Below are 24906 nucleotides of genomic sequence, written 5' to 3' on the forward strand. Positions count from 1 at the left end.
TGGGGTAAGCCTCCTCCCATCCAGCCCCCACATTTCAACAATTTTAATAGTTCATGTTGACTGCTGCATCTTGGACCCACCATTTGTGTGCTGTGCAAAGTCAGAATTCCTTCTTTAGTGAACATGCAAGAGAGAAATGTATAGATGCTGGTTTCCAATGTATGCAAATTTATCTTATTCACTGTGCACACCCTGAAAACTTGACTGACTGTGGGGTCTCCGGGACAGGTTTGGGAAGCCCTAAGCATGATGGCTTGGTGCCACTTCATAATAGCTAAATCTAATCGCCAAAAGGGTATAAAAGTTTGAAAATCATCCAAAAACATGAACCAAGAAAAACCCTTTACTAGTGAATGGATCAAAAAGCTTCAGTGAGGCTAATTAAAGAGATCAAAGTTCAGGGAAAGCCATTAGGGAGCAGAAGGGAAGGAGCATCAAAGCAAGTTTTTAAAAGCAAGACTTGCCATTTCCTCTTGTAGCAGCAGCAAAAAAAAAAAAAAATAATTTGCTTTCAGGTGCTATAATTCTCTGTAGATCTCAGACTTTAGCAACAGCACAAAGAGCCCAAAGGTGAATATCAGATTTGTCTATTTGTGTCTGTCTGTGTATGCACACACATGTAACAGACTGCTAAAAATATTTAATCACTAACGAAATGGCCAGTTTTTCATTCTAGCTTTACATATTTCACACTTATGAATCAGAATCTTCCAACAGTAATGGTAAAAAGAACCCCCAGATTCCAATCCTGATGGGGAAAATGCCCTTTCAGAGCTGCTGAGACACAGCAGAGCGAAAATAGATGGCCAGTGGGGGAGGAGGAAACAGCAGCAGAGTCTACAATGGAAAGAACACATCCAAATAAACACAAATCCTCTCTCAGGCCCAGGAAGGAAACGCTGTATGTTTAACAGAGAAAGCAAAAGGCCTCTCTCTCTAAGAGGCAAAATAAAGCACAGAACACTTTCTGGAGGAGGAAGAAAACTCTGGCCTGACTTCCCTATGCATGCAAAATCCAGAGCTGGCAAAACCTTGGCTTTGTTGTAATAATTTGCCCTGTCAGCTCTTTGCTAGCAAACTCCTCTTATTGCTCTCGGCTATAATCTGAATAGAAACAGAACTGTTAGCAAAACAGAATGTGATGGCAATTAAAGAGCAAAAGATCTGTTTAACGCATGGCCTTTTCGCCACCTGCTGCAATACCACAGGCCTGACTTGAACCTCTGACGTCACCGACTCATCTCCTGTAATAAATAAAAGTCATTCGATTTTAGACAAGGGAGAATGGCTCTTTCCATGTCCAGTCTACTATGAAGTCTTGACAAACAAGCAAAAAATGTGTTCCTTTTCCTCGTGTACAATCCTAGCAAACAGTCTGAGCACAGAGTGCAGCAGCTGTTCCCAGAAGCTTGAAGGCCCATTTAATACAGAAGTATACATTTTCCTTTACTTTAGGCATCAATGTCATCAAATAGTGATCCAAACAAGGATAGGCTTCTGAGTCCAGGAGTTTTCACACTCAACAAAGTGAATGTATTTCTTTTTAACTCTCCTGGGAGGCCATTACCCAAAGTTTTCAGCAGTTTCAAACTCTGCTTGCTCAAGACTCTCTTTTACTCCTTCAGCCATCTTCTCACCATACTTGGGTAATTACTGCATCACAAAAGCTGTGCAGTATTTAAATGGAGATTCTTCTCTGTTAACTTAAAACTCCTGTTTAAAGACATCCATCATATTTTAGTTAAGATAAAGATGTGAGCATACATCATTGCTCATGTTAGGCTTATCAACCCAAGATCCTGAGATACTTTAATGATAATTCTATAGACATATTCATATACACAGTCTTGCAGGTTGAGCAAGAGGGAGAATTACCTGCAAAAATATTACTTCTAAATGGAAGCAGAAGAAACTAGTGTGTATCATCGACTGGGTGACCGGAGACCAAAACATGATGTGCTTGCTCCTAGTCGCTGAGAATCCAGCTCTCAGGCATTATAGTATTATGTTTTAAGCACTAGACCTCACATTCTCTTTCTCCTGTGTAGTAGTAAACAGCAAAAAAAAAAAAAAAAAGGCTTCTAAACACTTGGTCAACGGAATTTTAACCTGGTCCTAATGTCAGGATTTTTTTTTTTTTTTTTTAATCATATGCTCCAACTAGCAGAAAAACATTCCTGAAATGGATCCTAAGTATCTAAGGTCCAGTGAGTTCTAAGGAATGTGAGGAGGACATGGAAGCAGTGAGCTGCAGCTTTCAACATTCTCCTGGGAGACCAGTTTGAAAGCATTGTCTATTTATTTTTCATCAAAGAGCAGATTTACATTACATGGGAAATGCACCACATTATGTGAATTTTAAAGTCAACAGCTCAAGTCTTGACTTCTCAGTTTGTTTTCAGACCCATGGGAACTGGTCAGCCAGGGTTAAAATGTCAGGCAAATCACGCCTGGCTAACTTTGAAGACTCAGTCAGCAAGGCATATTTTCGGACTCCAGTAGTGTAGCATTTTTGAGCCATTCCTTTTTTTTTTTTTTTTTTTTTTTTTTTTTTTAAGTGTGCTGGTATCGAGTTTCAACTGAACAGATAATATCTCTGCTTTAACCTGCCTGTGCAGGTGTGTCTTAAGTACCTCAGAGTAAAAGCAGGCTTCCTAACTGATTGTAATTTGTTTATATATGTGTGCAATATATGTTTTTAATTGTTTTAACATTGTAATCCACTCTGAACAAAGTTTTGGAGATGCGGAAAAACAAGTCTTGTATAAATAAATAGATAGATCCCAGCTCTCCCCTCACCACGTGCCTGGAGTCGTGCCCCTGCTTTTCATAGGAAATTCATAGCCATAAGTCCATGACTGCAGGGATGTTGCCAATTCCTTCCCCTAAAATTGTGCATCTAAATAACGTAAGAGAAAGAACTCTCTCTATTGCTGGACCCCAACTATGGAACTCTATTCCACAGGAATTACGATTAGAAGCAGACATCAAATTATTTAAAAAGGGCATTAAAACTTGGCTTTTCAAACAAGCCCTCCAAGAGCTGTTAACACAATGAGTTCAAACTACTGATTTTATACCAAGGTAATGTATAAATTTTTTATTTATTATCTCTATTCTTACTTTACTGCCTCTCTAATTGTTTAAATTTTATGATTATTTAGCCTACTATTTTTTAGTTTACTATTTTATTTATTTACATTACAAAACTATGTATCTACTTCCTTCTTTTGGAAATGCAAATATTTTTAAAGTAATATTTGCTAACTACTGTAAACCGATTTGATATGCTCGCATGAAAATTCGGTATATAAGAATTATTAAATAAACTAAATAAAAACAAGGACTGGAGCAGCCTGTTCTGAAATAAACAAAGCCTTCTGGCAAAACTAAGCAAAAGCTAGCATGGTTGAAGCACAAAATATATTTTACCCTGGAGATGGAGAGAAAGTAGCCAATCTATGCCAATAGGATATACACAGGAATTTCATACCTGCTACTGGTATTCTGCTTTTTTTTTTTTTTTTACATTCTTCACAGTTCCTAAAAGTATCCCCTCTTCACACAGAACATATTTTACCTGCTAATGGCATAGTTTGAACCATAACTATCGGGCTGATACAGTAAAAAACATGGGAGAGCGGGCGAACACCCGCTCTCCCGGCACGCGCACAGGCCACTCTCATGTGCACGCGATTCAGTAAAACAATTTATTTAAATTAGGCCCAGCGGTAAAAAGAGGCTCTAGGGACACTAGCGCGTCCCTAGCGCCTCTTTTCGGACAGGAGCGACAGCTGTCAGCGGGTTTGACAGCCGACACTCAATTTTTCCAGCGTCGGTTCTTGAGCCCGCTGACAGCCACGGGTTCAGAAACTGGACGCCAGCAAAATTGAGCATCCGGTTTTCAACCCACGGGCCTCAGACCTATTTCAAATTTATTTATTTATTTTTACTTTTGGGACCCCCGACTTAATATCACCATGATATTAATTCGGAGGGTGCACAGAAAAGCAGTTTTTACTGCTTTTCTGTGCACTTTCCCAGTACCCGGAGAAATTAGCGTCTACCTTTGGGTAGGCACTAATTTCTGAAAGTAAAATGTGCGGCTTGGCTGCAAATTTTACTTACTGAATTGCGCGGGAATACCTAATAGGGCCATCAACATGCATTTGCATGTTGATGCAAATGTTTGAGGGGGTTGGACGCACGTTTTGGACGCATTTTGGACACTTTACCCCTTACTGAATAAGGGGTAAAGCTAGCGCATCAAAAACACGCGTCCAAATGCCGGTTAACAGTGCGCTCCGTCAGAGCGCACTGTACTGTATCAGCCCGTATGTGCAGTCTGTTTTTCCATTAGAAGTAAACAAATAATTGGAGGGTAACTGCAGTAGCATAGCAATATAGAAGCACATGATGCACCATTCATCCAAGAAAAAGAGGAGCGAGAATAGTAAGGCATGAAGCAAACTGATTTACCAACGATGTGTAAACAGGGTACATTTCATATACTGCAGCCACCCTTAGCAGTGGTCACCACTCCATATAATGGGATCAATGTATAGGGACCTTTTAACAATGGCAGCTAAAATAAGACATTGAAAACAAGTTTGCATTGACCAGTAGTGTAGGTTCTCCACTGTAAGGCACATTCAGGCCATTGCAGAGGACAGAGCATTATCTTATGCTGAATAAATAATTCAAGTCTTGGAGCTTAACATCTGGTTATGAAATGTAAACTTTCAATAGATGTTTTGGTGCTATAGCTTTTTACACTATTTTCTTTCCTCATAAGTATAATTTGCAGAGATGACATATTTGATTAACATTGTAATGGTACTATCATGATAAGCAGGGAATGATACTAACAGAAATGAAATATCCAAGGTAGAGATCACTGCTTAAAGAAAAAAGCAACTTGGCAAAACCCTGTATTTCTCTTGCTGGCCTGGAGCACCAGGAATTTGCATATCTTGGAACACATGGGCACTGAGCTTTCTGGCTGACTAGAGGTGATAGTATAAGAGGTGTCCCACTAGTGCTAAGAGAACCTTCTCCACTGCTTGGATGGCAGATGTGACATTGGCCTCTGGCACAGATTGGCTCCTTGCGCCACCTGCTCCATCCTAATATTAGTTGTAGTGACTAACGCTAATTCAGAAAGGAATATTTAATTCCCATTGAAACAAAATTATCTTCCTCTTGATGTGAACGAGAGGAAACTCATTAGACCAAACAACATACTGAGATCCAGGCAAAGTACAGAGAACTCTACATGTTATAGCCCCTTAGGGAGAACATCAAAAAAGCCATTGCCATGCAAACCTCTACTTTGGGACCTGGGAAGAACCCTCGGCCCTTTGCTTCGTGCCATCAACAGGCAATATGGACCACACACCTCCGCCTGCTGCTGTACTTACAAGACTGCCGCCCTTCTACACCCCACACCTACCTGCATCACGTCACGTTCCGCAGCCCCGCTGGTGAAAGTATCTTACAAAGTTAAGAATTTATTTGAAAAAGAATTTTCACAGATTCTAGCCAGTTATATGTTTTCCTTTTAACTTTCCCTGAACAATGGTATTTCTAATTATTGTATTGGTGGTGCTTCATGATAAAGTACTTACTCTATAGGGCACTAATTACAGTATATCGTTAATTAGGCATACATTTGGAAAGGCGTTGCCATAAGCCACTTCTCTCTCAGAACAAGAACAGTCATATAGTTATTTTATCAAGGATAATTACTCTGCACTGACTAATTTAGGTTTCTTTGACAATTTAACCTAAGTTTCTATGTAACAGTTTAAATTCTAATTATACAGCACGGAGAAGAATGCTGGCTTTCGACAATGCCTCAGAACATTAGATCAGCTGGATTTAGCATTAGCATGTGCAGTGCTCGCCACATACCTGCCTTTGCAAAATATGTAAAATCAAGGATGAACTACAGGCTAGCAAGTTCTGGAAATGTAACAGTCTTGTCTTATTTCTAATTTTAGGAAGAGCAGGAGAAGGTAGAGAAGGATATTCCCGACCTTTGCTATGTTAGCCTGTGGCAGAGTCAGGAAGGAATCAACATTAAAATGCTGCAAGGTCAATAAGTTAACAGGGCAGGGTGCTTTAATACCTTTAGCTTATCCATACTAAAGGCAATTTTCAGAATGATCGAGCTGGCTAACTAAGATCAAAAGGTTTGAAAATGTACTAATGCAGCGAGGTTAAATCCAGTCGCTGAAGAAGTGGGCATCTTGTGAAGCAGGAGTAGGACTGGGCCAATAAACTCTGCACCCTATAAAGAATTTTCAAATACATGCATGTGGCTTCCCCTACCTTACCCCAAGCTGCAGTTTGCAGCAGTTGTAAAATATATGGGTACTTTTGTACCCATGTAAGTGTTCATGAAATTTTAAAGCAAAACTAACCAAGTAGTTTCTCTCTGAAAATGTCTTCAAGTTAGGTGGGAGAACAGTGCAGGCATTGTGATAATCGCCCCCATTGTTCATATTTTATTTTGCTGTGATACTAGCAACAAAGAGAACATTTTATTTTTTTTCATTTCATAGGGTTTTGTTTTGTTTTTTAACCGGCTATCTAAGGCAAATGTTGTTCCTCCTCTAGAAGCCATTCAGCTCTCACGCGTGAATAAGGGCAAGAATGATCAAGTAGTCTTATGTGCCCTGACACAAGAGGGCCAGCTGTCCTACACTTCCTTAGCATGGCTCTTTTTGTGAAAAGCATTTCACCTAATACAGCGCATTTTAAAAAGAGGCTATAAAACAGGCTCTCATTCCTACCACGCATCAAACCAGCAAGTTAGAGCAATCCGCCCTACTGGACACCAGTTGCAACGGTAAAGGCATTTTTTTTCCATTTAGTTTCCTATAGGGAAATTGGCCATCTCAAATCATGTCTCTGTATCTAACCCCCCCCCCCCCCCATGCCCTGCCCCACTCTATAACCTTTTAACTGTTAACCCAATTTAATTCAAATGACTACCATAGATACTAGTGGAATGCACAGTGGCCCCTGGCTCACAGTGGAAAGATTAACTTCTTCATTCATAACCTGGAAAAGGGAGCAATGACTGAAATAGGAATGTACACTTTTATTATGCTCAGTTTAGTTTTCAAATAGCTAAAAAAAATAATGCAAGGTGGATTAAATTTCAGAGTTGCATATGCTAAAATGTTTAGTGCTATTCCATTTTAGTGCATGTTATTTTGAAACAGTGCACTCTAAAACTAAACTTTCCAAATAAAAAAAAGGGGGAAGAGCAGATTGGAAAGGCTGCTGTCTATCCTTACACAGAACCTATAAACTGCAGACCCTCACTTCACTTTGGCCTCACATACAGAACTCAGATAAAAGCTCATCAAATCTAAAGTAAGTGACCACAAACTAGAAATAGAAACATGCAGATAAAAACTGAAATGAAAACCCCAAGAAGCTAGGTTTTGCATCCAATGTAACACTGGAGAAACAGAAATGCATTTTCTACTGTACAGTGCAAAATACAAAGATATCAGAGATACACATTTACCACAGCTAACAGATAAACAAACTCCCCACAATAAAATAAGCAAGAAACACTCTTTATAATCCTGGGGGAAACATAAACAGGCAGCTACAGCTGCAAAACATGTGGCATTTTGCCTCCAGGCCAGAGATATAAGCTGTCCAGAGACAATCCAGAACAGCAACAGACCTTGGGAATTGTCCTTGCTATTAATTTTTCTGTACATTATAATTTTAATTACTGCTATTAGAACGTGTGCTTTTTTTCTGCCTTTAATTTTAAGTTTATGGAGGAGGTAGAAAGAGGAGCATAAACGGAGAAGAGGAGAGGGAAGGAAGAGGTAAAAGGGTAGGAGGAGAGGTCAGATGTGGAACTATATTGAGAAAACTTCGATGCCAAACAAAAAGTTTTAGAAGCCAGGGAAATTTTCTTCCTTAATTTGTTCTCCATTTTTTTACTCTATTGTTGGTATTTTGTTGGGCTATTTCCATATTATGCCCTACTTTCAGTGTATAGCCTGATTCAAAAGCATACAGCACTGCTATCTGCTAAGTGATTTGTTTCAATATATTTATATTTATTTATTTATTCATTTTTCTATACCAATGTTCGTGGTAGCTTCACACCGGTGTACAATACAAAATAGCAAGTGCATAAAATACAATGCATACATGATACATATCTTAAAACAACTAAATAGACTAAGAATCATGATAAATATACTAAAATAAAACAATACAATAAAACATTTTTCCAATCAAATATAAAATAAGACAAAAATTAATAAATGAGAAAAAAAGTAGAATAAGAGCCTGTAACCTTCATTAAAACATCAAGTAAAAGCCTGTAAAAATAACTAGGTTTTTAAGTTCTTTTTAAAAGACTGCGTATTTTTTTCTAGCCATAACTCAGATGGTAATTCGTTCCATAAACCAGGTCCTGCCAGGGATAAAGCTCTATCTTTCACTAATTTCAAATGTGCAGTTCTCGGTGATGGAATTGTTAATAACCCTTTTCCCGCAGAATGTAAATTATGCTGTGGAGTATGTAAGTGTAAAGCAGCATTAAACCATTCAATGTTATCATTAAAAATTGTCTTGTGAATTAGGACTAAAACCTTATATTTTATCCTAGAAGAAATGGACAGCCAATGCAAATCTTTCAAAATTGGCTTTATGTGGTCATATCTTCTAGTATTTGTTAATAGTCTTGCCGCAGCATTCTGAAGTAACTGTAGCAGATGAGTGGTGGATGCTGGAAGACCCAAAAACAGGGCATTGCAATAGTCTAATTTAGATAAAATCAAGGCCTGTAAAGCTATTCTAAAATCATTAGTGGCTTTAATTTTTTTAAAATGTGTAACTTAAAAAATCCTTCTTTTAAAAGAGTACTAATAAAATCTGTCCAACTTACTTCACTGTCTATAACTCCAAGATCTTTTACCTGATGTACAATATTATATCTAGGCTTAAGAGACTCAGTTTCACGGTAAATACTATCATTTAATTTATTATATATTAGTAAAAATCTCTGTTTTTGAATTATTTAATGATAAACTGATATGAGATAAAAGTTGTAGAATGGATCCTAAATATATTTCCCAAAGTTCAAGTGTGTTCTCAATGGAGTGAATCACGAAATCCTAGTTAACCGACTTCGTGAAATAGGGCTTTCTAATCTTATTATTCAATGGTTCAAATCTTATTTAAGCAATCGTTCCTTTAACGTTAAAATTGGAACTTGTGAATCAGATCAATTTGAGTTACTTAGTGGAGTTCCCCAGGGATCGTCATTATCGGCCACATGTTTTAATATCTATATGTTGCCTCTGTGCAGATTTTTGGCCGATTTGGGAATAACACATTATATATACGCGGACGATGTCCAAATCTGGCTCCCCATTACTCCATTGAGAACACATTTGACCTTCCTTGATTGCTTTCTTTCTTCCTGCCTCTGGGGATGGGAGGGAAGAGTTATCCTGGTCACAATTACCCGTTCCTTCTCCTGCCTCAGGATGTGAAGCCTTGTCATGACTGCCCACTTTTTCTCCTGCTGCTTTGGGGAGGGAGGGAGGGAGATCTTTGCTGCAGCTGTCCAGCTCTTCATTCTGCTTCTTGCACATGGAATCTCAGAGGTCAGCTCTACTGGTCTCATGCATGAGATTAGCAGAGTCAACCTGTAAATTTAAAAAATTCTTATGCATGCTGACAACAAGAAGACACCTTGCAGTTGGTTGTTCCTCTTTAGCAGCTAGCAGGCTGCACAGAAACATTTGGTGGGCCACACTCTGGCCCAGGGGGGCCTTAAATTGGACAAGCCTGTACTAGGCCAACATTTCTTTTTTAACCTTGTTCTTGAATTGTAGCCTTCTGGTATGAACCCTGTTTACCCCCATGGCCTACAGTGTTGTTAGATTGTGCTTTCACCATCTCATCACTTTTTGGCGAAGATGGATATTTTGTGCTTATCCCATATTTTTTTGAGATTTATCAGGAGGATATTCCATGTTTCTAACATCCTCTTCATGAAAAGTGTTTCCTCATGCTTTTTCTGAGTCTACCACCTCAGAGCCTCATATTATGATCCCTTGTTCTTCAACCTGTGTACAACTGTCTGCTTTCCTTTCCGAGCCCTACATTTTGCTTCATTACCATTGTTCATCTCCCTCCTCGAGTAGCCCAAGGAACTGCTGCCATCATGCTAGTAGCAAAGTCCACTCTGCTGGGTGATTATACCGTCATTCCCTGTCAGTTTTTAGGTATGTTTCATCATGAAGCCAATGTGCCCGTTAGCTTCCCCATGTCTGTCCATACACATGAAAGCAGCATGCACAACCCAACACGTCAAATTTCTGCTACGTGGTCAGCACAGAGTTTCATATGTTGCAAGATACAAAGTCTTTAGGACAACAGCCCAGGAAACCGTGCAGTTTTCCCATGTCGTCACATACATTCCTTGGTACGCTTGGGAATGGACTTCCATGTTAGGAAAAATTATTAGGGGTGCGCACTTATAATTATTTTGTTTTAATTTCTTTCATTTGTTTTGGGTTCTTTTTGTTTTGCGTTTCACAACCCAAATAAAGCACAAAGTGAAAAAAAAAAGAAAAGAAAAAATGAAATGGGTCAGTGCCCCCTCCCCCACCCTCACAGAGTCAAAACCCCCACAGTGCCAAACTTTTAAAAATTAAAAGTATTCCCCCAGTGGCCGGCCTGCATCCCCTCTCCAACTCATTTTACCCCTTTCTGGGGTCTCTAAAGGCTAAAGGGAAAAGAATCTTGCTATGGAAGCAAAAATTATATAAACATTTTTTCAAGTACATTTTAAGGAAAAAACCTGTGAGGGAGTCAGTTGGACCATTAGATGATCTAGGGGGGTTTAAAGGGGCACTAAGGGAGGCCAAGGTGATAGCAGAGAGTTTAAATGAATTCTTTGCTTCATTCTTTATTGAGGAAGAAATAAGGGAGATACCTTAATAGCCAAGAAAAATCCAACTCTCGTCTATTAAAACTGATATCAAGAAAAAGACAACTGCTTTGTGTTTGTGATCATCTTCAAAGACGCTGATTGCACATACGTCATGCGTCTGAAGTCACTTTAGCATCCATTATTCTCAACATCAGTTCACATTACAAATTTCCAATTTTCAAATTTGTAGAGTTTAATATATATATAAATAAAAGAAACAATAAACAACTCAGGTTACTGGTGTCTTCAATAGCTTTTTTTTTCTATTTGAAAGGGACAGTTGCCTTTTCAAATAAATGTAATCTTTTCAGCACAACCCAATACTGACCCAGTCTTTCAGAATTATTGCATTGCTTTTTCTAGTCACATAATCTTGGACATGAACGCTGCTGCAAGCTGAAATGCAATTTTCTATCCATTTCTCTTCATCCATACTTGTGTTCAGCATTTGTCTATATCAACCCATGCCAGAAGTGACATTTTAAGATGATTCAGAGGAACTAAAATAAATCTCAGTGAACCTGAAAGATATAATAGGGCAAATGGACAAACTAAAGAGTAGCAAATCACCTGGACCAGATAGTATACATCTCAGAGTGCTGAAAGAACTGACAAATAAAACTTCAGACCTACTATTAGTAATTTGTAAACTACAATTAAAATCAGCTACAGTACTGTCACCGTTTGTTTTTTTTATTAGGGTTCCAGGGGTGATCTAGAAAACTACAGAGCAATGAGCCTAACGCTAGTGCTGGGAATATTAGATGAAACTATTCTTTAAAAAAATTACTGAATATATAGATAGTCATAATTTAATGGGAGAAAGCCAACATGGATTTAGTTAAGGGAAGTCTTGCCTCACCAGTCTGCTTCATTTTTTTTTAAGGTGTGGATAAAGGTCATCCTGTTCATATAGGGCCAGATTTTAAAAGGGTTACGTGCTCCGGGCCTATTTTCAACAGGCCCGGCAACGCGCGTAAAGCCCCAGGACGCGTGTAAGTCCAGGGGCTTTACTAAAGGGGCGGTCCGGGGACGGGGCTGGCAGGGACAGGGCCAGAGGCCTCCGACACAGCGGCCATTACCACTGTGTCAGAGGATTGTGTGCTGGCAAGCTGCCGGCAGGCACAAAAGTTAAGACAAGAGTCAGGGGAGGTTAGAGTAGGGCTGGGGGGAGGAAAGGTTAGGGGAAAGGGAAGTTCCCATCCAGGCCACTCCAATTTCGGAGCGGCCTGGGAGGGAACGGAGGAAGGCAGCGCGGCTTGGCGCGTGCAAGGTGCGCAATTGTGCACCCCCTTGCGCGTGCTGACCCCGGATTTTATAACATGCGCGCATGTTATAAAATCGGGCGTACATGAGCGCGCGCACATATAGGCCGCGTGCGCTTCTTTTAAAATCTACCCCATAGTGTATCTCAGCATTTCCCAAACAGTGTGCCGTGCTGAAGTGCAGGTGTGCCACAGCTGCAGTCTTCATTTCCTATTTCCCTCCTAGTCTGCAGGATGTCCTCCCGCCAGTAGGGGGTGTTGGAGAGCAGTGTTTTTATCTGCAGCTGTTCCTGCTTTCCCCTACAACAGAAACTGCAGGGGGCCCCTCTGGTCTTGCCAGATGTGCAGGCCCATGCAGTTCTGATTGCAGAAGAAAGCCAGAGGAGGAGGATGAAGCAGTACTAGGTAAGCACTGCTCACTGACCTCTGCTGTTCCAGGACATGGGGGCGGGGAAGGGACAGCTGAATATTCCACACAGTGAGAGAGAAGAGGGAAGGAAAGGTGATGATGCCAGTGGGTGGGTGGGTGAAACGGGTGGAGGGAGAGGGAAAATGATGTCAGGGGGATGGAGGGAAAGGGAAGATGATGATGGCAGAGGGTGGAGGGAGAGGGAAAGTGATGATGATACCAGGGGGTAAGAGAGGATGATGATGTCAGAAAGTGAGGGAAAGAGATGTAATGCCATGAGAGTGGAGGGAAAGGGAAGAGAAGGCGATTGCCAGGAGGGTGGAGGGAGAGGGAAGGTGATGTCAGGGGGATGGAGGGAAAGGGAAGATGATGATGGCGGAGGGAGAGGGAGGGGGATGATGTCAGAAAGTGAGGGAGAGAGAAGTAATGCCATGAGAGTGGAGGGAAAGGGAAGAGAAGGCGATTGCCATGAGGGTGGAGAGAGAGGGAAGAAAGGGATGATGCCAGGGGGGTGAGGGAGCGGGAAGGTGATAGCAGGGAGTGGAGAGAAGGGGGAGGGCAGGTGATTGCTGGGGGTGGAGGGAGTCAGAAAGGAAGAGAAGGTGATGATGCCAAGGGATGGAGGGAGAGGAAAGGTGATGATGCCAGGGAGAGGGGAGGAGAACTGGAGGTAGAGGGAATGCGATGATGTTGCCAGTGGGTGGGAAGAAAATTGGAAGGTGAGGGAAGGTTATGATGATGGGAGGATGGGGGAAAGCAGAGGGAGAGGGAATGTGGTGATAATGCCAAGGGATGGGCAGAAAGCTGGAGGGAGAAGGAAGAGGATGATGCTGAGGGTGGAGGAGAGGAAAGAGAAAGTGATTAGGATGCTGGTGGGGTGGGGGGAGAGAAGGGAAGAGAAGCTTGTAATGATGCCAGGAGGTGGAGGAAGAGGGAAGGAAAGGCGGTGATGATGGGGAAGTAATTAGTGAGCCACAATGAAGTGAACCCTCTGCCAGGTGTGCTGTGAAACAAAAGCGGTTGGGAAACATTGGGGTAGCTGGATTTTCAGAAAGTATATGATAAAGTCACCTTGTGAGAGTGTCTTGAGTAAATTTAAAAAAATCATGGGACAGAAAGCAATGCTCTATTGTGCACTGAGAACTGGTTAGAAAATAGAAAACAGAGAGCAGGGCTAAATGGTCAATTTTCTCAGTGGAGAAAGGTGAATAGTGGAATGCCCCAGGGGTCTGTTCTGGCACTCACTGCTTTTTTACCGATTTATTAACAACCTGGAAATGGAACCAACAAGTGAGGTCATATACATTTGCTTTACTGAGCCTCTTCACCCCCAGAAATCAGTGAATAAAGAATATTAAGTACCAGGAGCCGTCAGCCGTGCTGGCACTTAAAACTCAGCCCAGCGGGTGGAAGCAAGAGCCCTCTCCTTCCACTGAGCTTCATGGGCACTGTTGTGGGTTTGGGGGTTGGCAGGTTGATGGGCATTTGGCTGATAGCTTTTATAGGAAGGGGAGGAAGGAATATCAGAAAGTTGCTGGCCATTACATTTCTTTAGCTTGGAGGGTGACACGGAAGGGGAAAATTAGAAGTCACTTGGCGCTCTGGTTTTTGGTTTTTTTTTGGGGGGGGGGGGTTAAGCTTGCAGATATGTAGAGGGGAGGGGGCAAGGAAAATTAGGGTGATGTTGGCACTCTACTGTTTTGTTTTTGTCCACCATTGAAAAACTTGGTGAGCGGCTAACTTAAGAACCAGAACCAGATAACGTTATCTGAGTACATTCAGCAGCACTTTTACTCAGAAAAAAATTGCCCCTGAATATCTGGATAACTTTGCCATTCACCAGGCAGTTGAATATGGACCTCTGTATGGACAGGTTACAAGCCTCTAGCACAACATCCAACTTGTGGTCCACTCTTTGTCTGACTCTTCTCTTGAAACCCATTCAGCAATGCTAGGCCTACCAGGAGCCTTCACTTTGTAACTATAGCTCTAAAGATCATTTGTACTCAGGCCGCCTCCTCACCAACTCTAAAGGTGGGGATACCAAGAGATGGCACCTCCCCCCAAGCTTAAAATGGGAAAAACTCTTCAGTATCTGATGCTAAGCTTTAAAGGTATCTTTCATGATCAAAGTAAAGTTACTTTTAATTACTGATCCATGTAAACGTTCGATACTTTCTTTTATTCATTCATTCTATTCCAAGCCCCTACCCCTAAACCCCCCCCCCCCCCCCAAAAAACACATCACATAAGAGTCAGCTGAGGAACGCTCCTGTAACCAGATCAATTTGGTGCTATAAACCAACATAGCTCTTAATTAATAATGCATTTTAATCATTTAAGTATATTCTGAACTATGCATGCTGTGAGCATTGATGCATGTTAAAAGTCAACCTTTTGCTTTGGAGTTAAGAGCTTTCTGTCCTATTGAGCAGCAGATCCAGACACTCAGCATGCACTGCCATACACTCCCATTGCACACACTGCTTTACCATATTGTGCATGATATGTGTATGGGGAGGGGGGGGGGGGGGGAGAAGATGGAAATTCTTATGTCTGATTGTTGTTCTTATGCTGATGTATTTTAATGTCTTAAGGTTTTTGTACACCGTTATGATGTAATTACGAATGACGGCATATAAAATCTATTAAATAAATAAATAGATTCAGGCAAACATGAATAAACAGAAAATACAATTCAAATTACATATCTTTTAAAGAATGCAAGGTATATGATTAGATTCAAGGATAATCATAGTTAGGAGCTCAGGGTTATTCTAGTGTTTGGATTATTTCCCCCTAGCCTTGAAGCTTTCCACAAGAACTCCCCACCACCAGCCTTCACTCCAAGTCAGAGCCTGCTTCCTTACTGCTCTGACTGTCCCCAACTGAACCCCAGGTCACAGTGGAACAGCCATCCTGGACAGATTATTCCAAAAGGGGAAGGACTGCCACCTGCTGGAGAAGTGTTCGTATGGCTGGTGATATTCCCAAGACAGACAACTATATTGAACAAGTGAGAATACTTAAAAGTATCCAGAGCAAGCCATTTACAAAACAGAACCCTTTAAATACAGAAAGGAAGAAAGCCTTTGATGGATTAGGCCCTTGAATTCAGCCATTAGCACAATATCATTGCAGACGTGAAAATAAAAGGCAAAAGGTAAGAATGTGTATTTGTTTAAAATGAATAAGGAATCCAAACTGAACAATCCTTTTTCCAGTTGGAGCCAACAACTTGAAAATTTTAAGGTTATTGATTTCAGAAAATAGCATGAACTATTTCCGAATAGTCTGTTCTAATTGCAAATAGCGTGCACTATTTCCTGAAATTAATAAAACACGAAAAAATGAAAATTAGCCAGAACCATGCCCCAAACGAAATGAAAAATGTTTCTATGCAGAAGGGATGTTCTTGCTAGCACATCAGAGGTGGGCAAAGGAGGGACAGCATTACATTCAAACAAAGGCTCCACACAAAACAGATACAGTTAGAAAGGTCCGATTGTTACGGCATTTTGGTTTGAAATGCTGGGGAAGGCAGGGATCAGGGTTCCCAGAAGTGTGGAAGTAATATTTCTAGGAGGATGGCAACACTATCACCTGCTTCCCACCCTTCCCCATCATCCCCCTGGTGAGGTGGGGGATGGGGGTTGGTACATACTATCCCACTCACACCCTCCCCATACAAACTTGCTCCCTCTCTACTTCCCTCTCTTTCCTGCCTCTCCCAATACCACTCACAGCCACCATTCTTCCTTCCCCTTTCCTCTCTCCTCTTGCATACCACTCAATTTCCAGTTCCTTGGTAATGGTAATTTATTTAATAGACTGATTTTCCCCAAGATCAAAATAGTATACAATAAAATCATAAAACATCAAGACATTTAAAATACAATAAATAACATACAATATGAAACATAAAAACAGAATAGGAAACCAAAAAAATATAACAAAATGAAAAACAGCGTCATTTACCTAAAAAATACTAATTATTAAACACTTGATACATAGCAGGCCTTCATCAATTTTCTAAATTGGAGGTGGTTCTTCTCCATACATAAATCTCTCTCACACCCCTTTCCCCCTCTCTCCTCTCATCCTCTTTCCCCCATCACTTACTGTGCTGCCGTGTGAGTCTTCTTCATGCTGTGGAAACCCTACAGGCACATCACTCATTGGGCTACCACACAGATCTTCCTGCCCATGAAGAAGGGGACCCTGCCTGCACATCATGTCACCACGTGTGGGTCTTCTTACTGCCAGCAGTGTTGGGAACCCCACACACCAGCTCATCTCTCAAGGGGCCATCATGTGGATCTTCTTCCTGCTGGTGGGGGAGGTGTGCCTGCCAGCATGTGATGTAACATGCTCTCGCCCCCAAAATTTGGCACCTGAGGTGAATACCTCACCTCGCTTTAAGGGCGAATTCTAAAAGCCCTACGTGCGGCAAATCTGGAAGATACGCGCATGACTGGGAAGCACGCAGATTTTAAGAGGCCCGCAGCCACGCACGTTTCTCCCAGTATGCACATTGGAAGGATTTTGCAAAAAGGAGCGGGGTGGGGGTGGGGTGTGGGCAGGCCAGGACAGCGCCATTAAGTGCAAGATGTGCTTGTGCACCTGTATCCAACGACCGCATAAGTTGCTGCTGCTATAGACAGCGAGTAAGTAGTAAAATAAAAAATGTAGGGTAGTCAGCGAGGTTTTAGGGATCAGGGCTAATAGGTTAGGTAGGGGTTTTAGAAAGTCTGCTCCTTTACAGGGGCGAACTGGGAGGGAACAGGGAAATAGGTCCTAATGTGTCGCTGCACGCATCTACTAAAATCTCCCTACTTACGCACACAAAATGACATTTGCATGCATCAATATAAAATTGTGCACGTGGGTAGCGGATTTTATCACATGCGTGCATATACACACGCATGTTATAAAATAGGTGTGTGTGTGTCCACGCGACTATTAATAAAAATCTACCTTTAAATGAAATAATCACCCCTGCCTTGTACTATCTGAAAGAGTAATTAACTGTTCCCTGTTTCACCCTACTCATGATTTTATGTACCTCTATTTTATAACCTCTTAGTTGTCTCTTCTCCAAACTGAAGATCCCTAATCTATTTAGCCTTTCTTCATAAGGGAGCCATTCCAATCCCTTTATCATTTTTGGTGCTCTTCTCTGTACCTTTTCTAGTTTCATTACGTCTTTTATGAAATGGGATGATCAGACCTAGACACAATACTCAAGATGCAATTACACCAGTCTATACAGAAGCATGGATCTTCCTAGTTTTGTATTCCATTCATTTCTGAATAATTCCTAACATTCTATTTGCTTCTTTGACCATCGCTACACACAGAGCTGAGGGATTTCAACTTATTGTCCACAATGACACCAATATCCTTTTCCTGGGTTTTGACCCCTAATATGCAGCACAGCATTGTGTATCTACAGGTAGGATTATTTTTCTCTATATACATAACTTTGCACCTGTCCACATTAAATTTCATCTGCCATTTGAATGCCCAGTTCTCAAGTCTGGCAAGGTCCTTCTGCCATTCCTCACAATCTGCTTGTGTTTTAACTACTTTGAATATTTTTGTGTCATCTGAAAATTTGATCATCTCATTCATTCCTCCTTTTTCAAAATCACTAATGAACAAACACCGGTCCCTGAACAGATTTCGGAGGCACTCTATTACAGCGGTTCTCAACTGGTGTGTCGCCAAGCACACGCAGGTGTGTCACCACATGTCCCAGTCCCCCACTGGTCCAGCTGTTCCTGCTCCAGCAAAATGGAACTCTTCCTCCGCCCAGGCTATAAGTCCAGGCGGAACGCAGCAGAAAAGCTGGAGTCAGTAGCACCAGTATGGTCTCTTCTTCCCACTCCAATGGCCTGGAATTGAAGTGCAGGGGCCACAAGCATGGGAAGAAGAGACCCTGTTAGGTAAAGTCTCTGCAGAGTTGGCCTGAAGAAAAGCCACAGCACAGGCTTGAAGAAGAGCAGCAGCACTGACCCAATGAAGAGCAGCATTGGCCAAGAGCAAAACGAGGAGCAACATCAGCCCCCGCATTTGTATGTTTGATTAAAAGCCTGTGTGCATGAGAGTGAGAGAGAGATCATGTCTGTGACTGAGTGCCTATGTAGGTGAGAGAGAGAGTATGTACGTAAGTGTGATTGAGAACTAAATGTGTAAGTGGGAGAGGAATGTGTATGCATGATTAATATCGTGTGTGTATAAGAGAGAGAGCATGTGTGTGATTGAGCGCCTATGTAAGTGAGAGAGAGAGAGAACGTATGTATAATTGTGTGATTGAGAGCCCATGTAAGTGAGAGAGAGAGAGAACGTATGTATAATTGTGTGATTGAGAGCCCATGTAAGTGAGAGAGCGAGCTTGTGTATAATTGTGTGATTGAGAGCCTATGTAAGTGAGAGAGAGCCCATAATGAGAAGGCAGCCAGTAATGTAACAGCAGAGACACTTTAGAATAAGACAGAGGGTAGTTTGACAGCGAGGACCCTTCACTCTCTTAAATACTCAGGCCCTATCATCTGCACACCATACCTATGACTCTTCTCCATACCAGCTGTCTCACTCTCACCTGCACATACCTAACTCTCTACCCCACAGTGCTAGAAACAAAGAAACACGATGGCAGAAAAAGACCACATGGCCTGTCTAATCTGCCCATCCAGGCAAACTGCTCAGCTCTATAATCCCTCCCACTCCTACAGAGGTGCCCTGAGTTTGTTCCATGCTTTCTGAAATTCAGATATGACCCCTGACTTTCCCCCATTCTATCAGTCTCACTCCCCTGAGCATACTTCTACTAACTATCATACTAACAGTCTCCCCCAGTCTATTAGTGTCTCTCTCCCCTGTGCATGCAGTCCTTTAACTCTGCCTCATACTTCCAGTATCTGGTTCACTTCTTTTTTTCTAAATGCTCGCCATCATTAAAACTGAACCCAAGAAATAAAGCATTGAATTACAATATGATTTTTGCATTCTGTTCCATTTGGAATGTCTCCATTATCTATATAAACAATGTATTTTTTCACTGTGTTTGCAAGATTCCAGAAGGATGTATGGCCCCTGGCTGAGGACTGTTGCTGCCATGACTGGGCTAGGTGAGTTGGAAAGGGATACTAAATTAGGAACAATTCCCAAGATAGTTGTAAACAAAGGCTTGTGATGCCAAATCTCAGGCCTGGTTCCAACTGAGCTAGGAATACAAAGCAGAAGGAAATTGCCCCTTCCTCCCCCCCATAAAAATATCCCAAAGCACTGCTTAGAACAGTGGTTCTCAACCTTTTTTTGGCCGGGACACACCTGACAGATGGTTCTCACATGCGTGACACACTGAACATGTGACCATCACGAGGCTAAATGTAAACATGCACTCTGCATCCACAGGAATCCCCTCAACCCCCAGCAATGAGTGCAGAGCAGATCTAGGGCATTACCCGTACAACTCGCCATACAAAAAAGATATTCTGGTTCTGATGACATCTCAGTATAAGCAAAACAAACTCCCTTTACTACCAGGCAAAATAGCCTTCCTTATGAAAAGACAGTAATTTACCACTAACGCATATCCTATTGAGAAAACACAACAAATAAGATTGATACAAATGCCTACATGCTAGTAAAATACCTCACCTCGGTCACACACCCTTCACCAAGTACAGAAAAACCACAAATTATAAATATGGAGACAGAAACTGGAATGGAAAACCAAAAAAGCCACTCTGCATGCAGTGCAAACCTGGAGAAATGGAAAGAGAAATATAGCACCTAACAGATTCTCAGGATTTGCAATAATGCACACAAACTAACCCGCACAAAGTTACACCTGTATTATGGAACACACTCATCAGTAACAACCCTATCTAAGAAATACAACTATTAAACCAGGCCCTAAACACTTATACATTTCATATTGGGAAAACTGAATAAGCCAAGCTGCTATAGAGCCCCACACAGAAATAATTGTAAAGCTATATTAAACATGTTACAAAACAGCTGCTGAACAGAACAATATCCAACAATTAAAAACTCATAAAAATTATTAAAACATGTCCAAATATCAATAAATATTTCAAAACAGCAGACATCGCATAATACCCAATAATTAAAATGGCAGTCAATCATGAAAAATAAATGTAAAAAGCCACCTTTATGTACCCTCTCCAGCAACTCTCCTACTCCTTTCCCGTCCAGGCCAATAGCACTCACCAGAAGCAGCAAGGGCTGCTGAAGCTCTGCCCTCACAGTCCTCTTCCTTAGCGCCCACAACCAGTCACTCACACACCCCCCCCCCCACACCCCCAATGAGACCCCATGACCAGTCTCGGTCTCTTTCACACCAGTCACCTTCCTGACCAGTCTCGCTCTCTCAATCAGACTCATGCTCTCTTATATACAAGCTCTCAATCACACACAAAAGCTATTGCACCCATTCACACCAGATCTCACCCAGGCTTCCATTCACACCAGCTCTCACCCTTTCACACCCACAGACACAAGCTCTCACCCTGGCATCCATTCACACACACACACATACGCTCTCACCCATTCACACCCACAGACACAAGCTCTCATCCAGTCTTCCATTCACACCCACACAAGCTCTCACCCATTCACACCCACAGACAAACTCTCACCCATGCATCCATTCACACCCACAGACACAAGCTCTCACTTAGGCACCCATTCACACCCTCAGACACAAACTCTCACCCATGCATCCATTCACACCCACAGACACAAGCTCTAAACCATGCATCCCTTCACAGACACAAGCTCTCATCCATGCATCCATTCACACCCACATACACAAGCTCTCATCCATGCATCCATTCACACCCACAGACACAAGCTCTCACCCATGCATCCATTCACACCCACAGACATAAGCTCTCACCAGACACCTATTCACAACCTCAGACACAAGCTCTCACCAGGCATCCATTCACACCCTCAGACACAAGCTCTCACCAGGCACCCATTCACAACCTCAGACACAAGCTCTTACCAGGCACCCATTCACAACCTCAGACACAAGCTCTCAACCATGCATCCATTCACAGACACAAGCTCTCAACCATGCATCCATTCACACCCTCAGACACAAGCTCTCAACCATACATCCATTCACACCCACAGACACAAGCGCTCACCCATGCATTCATTCATACCCACAGACACAAGCTCTCAACCATGCATCCATTCACACCCACAGACACAAGAGCTCACCCATGCATTCATTCATACCCACAGACACAAGCTCTCACCAGGCATCCATTCACACCCTCAGACACAAGCTCTCACCAGGCACCCATTCACAACCTCAGACACAAGCTCTCAACCATGCATCCATTCACACCCTCAGACACAAGCTCTCAACCATGCATCCATTCACACTCCCAGACACAAGCTCTCACCCATGCATCCATTCACACCCACAGACACAAGCGCTCACCCATGCATTCATTCATATCCACAGACACAAGCTCTCACTTAGGCACCCATTCACACCCTCAGACACAAGCTCTCAACCATGCATCCATTCACAGACACAAGCTCTCACTTAGGCATCCATTCACACCCACAGACACAAGCTATCACCCAAGCACCCATTCACACCCACAGACATAAGCTCTCACTTAGGCACCCATTCACGACCTCAGACACAAGCTCTCACCGGGCATCCATTCACACCCTCAGACACAAGCTCTCACCCAGGCATCCATTCACACCCTCAGACACAAGCTCTCAACCATGCATCCATTCACACTCACAGACACAAGCTCTCACCCATGCATCCATTCACACCCTCAGACACAAGCTCTCAACCATGCATCCATTCACACTCACAGACACAAGCTCTCAGCCAGGCATCCATTCACACCCACAGACATAAGCTCTCACTTAGGCACCCATTCACAACCTCAGACACAAGCTCTCACCAGGCATCCATTCACACCATCAGACACAAGCTCTCACCAGGCATCCATTCACACCCTCAGACACAAGCTCTCAACCATGCATCCATTCACACCCTCAGACACAAGCTCTCATCCATGCATCCATTCACACCCTCAGACACAAACTTCCACCAAAAACTACTTCTTCCTTCACTGCAGGGATAGGCTCCAGTTCCGCCGTGGCTTTAATCCTGCGGGCCTTCTTTTTTTTGGCATCACGGGGATGGGCGCCTCGGTCGGGGTCAGATTTCCTCTTCTCCGCTAGAGGTCGAGTTTTCCTCTTCACTGCTATGGGGTGAAGTAGTGTGTTAAATTATCTACCACTGTATCTGTGTAATTGGTATCTTTACAATGTGCAAAAAGTGAAAAAGAGCACAATATGATTTCCACTTAAATAACAGACAGTTCACGAAAGGAAACCATTAAATATTAGTATTATTTCAAATGCCACTCACAACTTCAAGCAACTCAAAATGTCTTCTTATATCATAACTTATTGTTGTCTTTGTTTTTGCCGCATCATCAAGCCTGACAACGCACCTCACTACATTTTCAACATGAGGTCGTCCGGACTTCTAATCCTTTGCGGTCTAAAAAACTTTTTGTTGAAAAAAGTTTGGAAACAAAATGTTTTCAACAAAAAATTTTTTAGACCACAAATGATTTGAAGACCGGACCCACTCACCCAGAAACCCCCAGTCGGGAGCGAGGTATTCATTTACCCACTCCCAGCGCCAATTTTTGTTGAAAAAAGTTTGGAAACAAAATGTTTTCAACAAATTTTTTCAACCAAAATTTTTTTAGACCGCAAATGATTAGAAGACCGGACCCACTCACCCAGAAACCCCCAGTCGGGAGCGAGGTATTCATTTACCCACTCCCAGCGCCAATTTTTGTTGAAAAAAGTTTGGAAACAAAATGTTTTCAACAAATTTTTTCAACCAAAATTTTTTTAGACCGCAAATGATTAGAAGACCGAATGACCTCATGTTGAAAATTAGTGAGGTGCGTTAGGCTTGATGATGCGGCAAAAACAAAGACAACAATAAGTTATGATATAAGAAGACATTTTGAGTTGTTTGAAGTTGTGAGTGGCATTTGATATAATGCTAATATTTAATGGTTTCCTTTCGTGAACTGTCTGTTATTTAAGTGGAAATCATTTTGTGCTCTTTTTTCATTTTTTGTACATTGTAAAGATACCAATTACACAGATATAGTGGTAGATAATTTAACACACTACTAGACTGAAAGGAGGTGGTCTCATGATGGTAAACCTAACAAAATTTCACAGGCCTGTCTTTCACATTCTCACCCTATCCCTAACATTGCCGCCCATGGTCCAGTAATATAAATATAACAATCCCTTGCAGACATCCTCAATAATTGCAGTGACCTTCTGGAGAGAAGGAACATCTGCTGGTTACAATCCTACACTGGGAGGGAAGCAGAATCATCCTGAAGACAGCAGACAAGAGTCCTATATTCATGGACAGATGCTTTTATTTTCCAGGACAACTTATCGACCTACAAATACTCCCGAGACTTAGGAAATCACAACTGAAGGATTCTTTTGGTGGATCCTTTGGGCTGGTAAGAAAAGCCTGTGAATCATTTCTAGGTTACAGCTCATTTTTCATGGCTACGCCACATTCTCTCTGGTTTTATTCCTGTGTATCAGGAGGTGGGAACTGATCCTTGTCCTTTTGTGTCTCCTTAATGATTATAGGCAAGCATATATGCAGTAAGGAAGACATCAAATTGTCAGTAAGATCTGCCACCAGTGGGTGAAACTTCAATGTATCCATATTTACTTTAAGCTCTGCGTGGGCTGAGAAAAATGAGTTCTGTGGTCAGTCTCTGCACATGTACCTGCTATGTGCTCAATTTTTCTATTTGCTGTTTGTATTTGTTAGTGATGTTTTAACAAAGTAATCAGTTTTAAAAAAATAAAAAAAGTTAGGTGGTCTGTGGTACACAAGAGTTCAGAGACTAATCTGATGGCACAAAGGCAGTGCTCTGCCCTACAATGTAGGAAGCAGAGTCTGATTTCAGAGAAGCATAGCTCATAGTTTTAGGTGGGAGCATAGGAGTGAGAAATCCTAGCCATTGCAAAACAGCATCATCTAGAGGCCAGACTCAGGGTGCACGGCAGGGAGGGAATTAAATATCAGAAAATTGGGCCAACCTCATCACTCAGGCTAAGCACACTGTGACCTAGGGGATTTGTGTTTGGAACCCCTGTCGGCT

At 42.0% G+C, this 24906-nt stretch overlaps 1 long non-coding RNA gene across 1 annotated transcript; it reads left to right on the top strand.

The window, feature by feature from the left end:
* Positions 1–2916: 2916 nt before the first annotated feature.
* On the top strand, positions 2917–24624 carry LOC115098340. The gene is made up of 5 exons (XR_003858472.1): positions 2917–3084; positions 15468–15827; positions 19741–19797; positions 24170–24249; positions 24386–24624. It is a non-coding gene; the product is annotated as an uncharacterized LOC115098340 (long non-coding RNA).
* Positions 24625–24906: the final 282 nt, after the last annotated feature.

This window comes from Rhinatrema bivittatum, chromosome 8 (genome assembly GCF_901001135.1).
Source record: "Rhinatrema bivittatum chromosome 8, aRhiBiv1.1, whole genome shotgun sequence".
NCBI classification, from domain to species: domain Eukaryota; kingdom Metazoa; phylum Chordata; class Amphibia; order Gymnophiona; family Rhinatrematidae; genus Rhinatrema; species Rhinatrema bivittatum.